Below are 2,187 nucleotides of genomic sequence, written 5' to 3' on the forward strand. Positions count from 1 at the left end.
CAGATCAGAGCCTAGCACATGGTAGCCACTCAATATGTATTTGTAGAATGAACAGATAAATGATTGATAAAAGCATTTAACTATCAAAATTAAATGTATGGTATAGATATTATAATATCTATACTATTATTATAATTTTGATATTCAGGAGTCATGAACAGAGAGCATTTAGTTTTTCTAATCATAAGGATGCGAAGTAGAAGTTATTTTCCACATATATCCAAGACTCTTAATTTATATTGAAAAAATATATTGCATTTACTAATTATATCTGGAACTCAGAAAGCAGCAAAAGTCTATGCCATAACTTTTTTTCAAGATAGATGGTGTGGCAAAGATTTCAATCTGCTCAAAAAGAATGAGTAGGGCCGGCCGAGTGGCGCAATGGTTAAGAACTGGCTTGGGATGCCAGAGGGCCCCGGTTCGGATCCCACATATGAGGGCCAGTGACACTGCCCTCCACAGCTAAGATGCTGAACAACAGCTCAACCTGGAGCTGGGCTGCCGTGAGTCTCCGGCGACGGCGTAGGCTGCAGCCCCTGTGGCAGTGGGTTGCCATGGGCTACCGTGTGTAGCCAGCAGCCAGCGTGAGCGGCCAGCAGCCGCAGTGAGCGGCCGTCCAGAAGCCGGCGACTGATCTGCCTCGCCCAGGAAGAATGCAATGATGGTGCAAACTTGGGCCAGTGAGGCAACGTCCTCCACAACTAGACTGAAGCACTAAATGACAGCAACTTGTCTGTTCCCCTTCCCCCAATTCCCCAGCACTGTTCCCATCCCCCCAATTCCCCAATAAAAACCTTAAAAAAATGAGTATCCTTGGAAAGGTTGAGGCAGAAAAAATAATTATTTTTTTCTTCTAATAGTAATTACCACGTCTATGAGCTAAGAAAACTAATTCATGACTGACAGAGGCTACTAGTTGCTTTCTAATATCTACTTTCCCACTCTTCTTTATTAACAGAATCCCATGTTTTAGGTGAGTACATTGGTCACCCATTTAAATGACTACATTTCTCAGCCTCATTTATTTATTTATTTATTTATTTATTTGAAGAATTTTATGGTTTTATTAAAACACAATTTGCACACAAGCTGTCTATTCATTTTCTTCACTGTGCAGCCTGGCATTGGGATTGGTGACTCTGATGTCCAGCTGGGCTGCTTTTTCCACAATGGCTTTGCAGTTCTTGGAGGAGACGTTGTGAGCAATCTCAGCACAGTAAGATTTGTTGCACATCAGCAGCACTTCAAGCTCCTTGACATTGTGGACCAGGAACTTCCGAAAGCCATTGAGCAGCACGTGCTTTGTTTTCTTGTTACTCCCATAACCAATGTTGGGTATCAAGATCTGGCCCTTGAATCTCCTGCACACCCTATTGTCAATGCTGCTGGGTTTCTGCCAGTTATGCTTAATTTTGACATATCGGTCAGACTGGTGCCGGATAAACTTCTTGGTCTTCTTTTTGACGAACTTGGGCTTCACAAGTGGTCTGAGGGCAGCCATGACACCGAGTAAAAGATGAGCGCCACCTCCGTAGGCAGCGCAGAGGAAGACTCATTTATTTATTTATGGCCATTTGATTTAGCTCTGGCCAGTGAGATAGAAGGGAAGATATTCAGTGATACATCAAGAGTCTCCTTAGAAACAAAGGAAGGTTGAGTTTTGTTTTGTTTTGTTTTGTTTTGTTTTGTTTTGTTTTCTTCTTTCATCTTCTTGCCTGGAAGATGAATGTGAAAGCTAGCTTCTAACAGCCACCTTGGACCATATTCTAGGAGTGGTGAAGTACTGTGCAGGAAGGTAAGAGCCTGCATCCTTTATGACTTCATGGATCTGATATAGCAGCACTGGACCTTTTAGTCTTAATAAATGTTTGAGAGAATATTGTTTAAACTACTATTATTTAGGGGCTGGCCAAATGGCTCAGTTGGTTAAGAGCTCACTCAAGAGTGCGAACTCTGAGCAACAGAGTCGCCTGTTCGATTCCCAGCCTGAGCTGAGCTGCCACTGAGCTGCCAACAGGTGGCAGGATGGCTCAGCTAAAAAAATAAAAATAAATTAAATAAACTACTATTATTCAGGAATTTTCTGTTATAATATTTTAACTAATATAATGATCACTACCCCTTTTAATAATAGTCATTCAAAGAATGTAAAATCTGCAACTGGTTAGTGTCTATGAACCTTGC

The 2,187-nt window shown here is 41.7% G+C and overlaps 1 pseudogene; it reads right to left on the reverse strand.

Moving 5' to 3' along the window:
• Window positions 1-1,053: 1,053 nt before the first annotated feature.
• On the reverse strand, window positions 1,054-1,532 carry LOC109375307 (60S ribosomal protein L32 pseudogene; annotated as a pseudogene).
• Window positions 1,533-2,187: the final 655 nt, after the last annotated feature.

This window comes from Hipposideros armiger, unplaced genomic scaffold, assembly GCF_001890085.2.
Source record: "Hipposideros armiger isolate ML-2016 unplaced genomic scaffold, ASM189008v1 scaffold_925, whole genome shotgun sequence".
In the NCBI taxonomy this organism is placed as follows: Eukaryota; Metazoa; Chordata; class Mammalia; order Chiroptera; family Hipposideridae; genus Hipposideros; species Hipposideros armiger.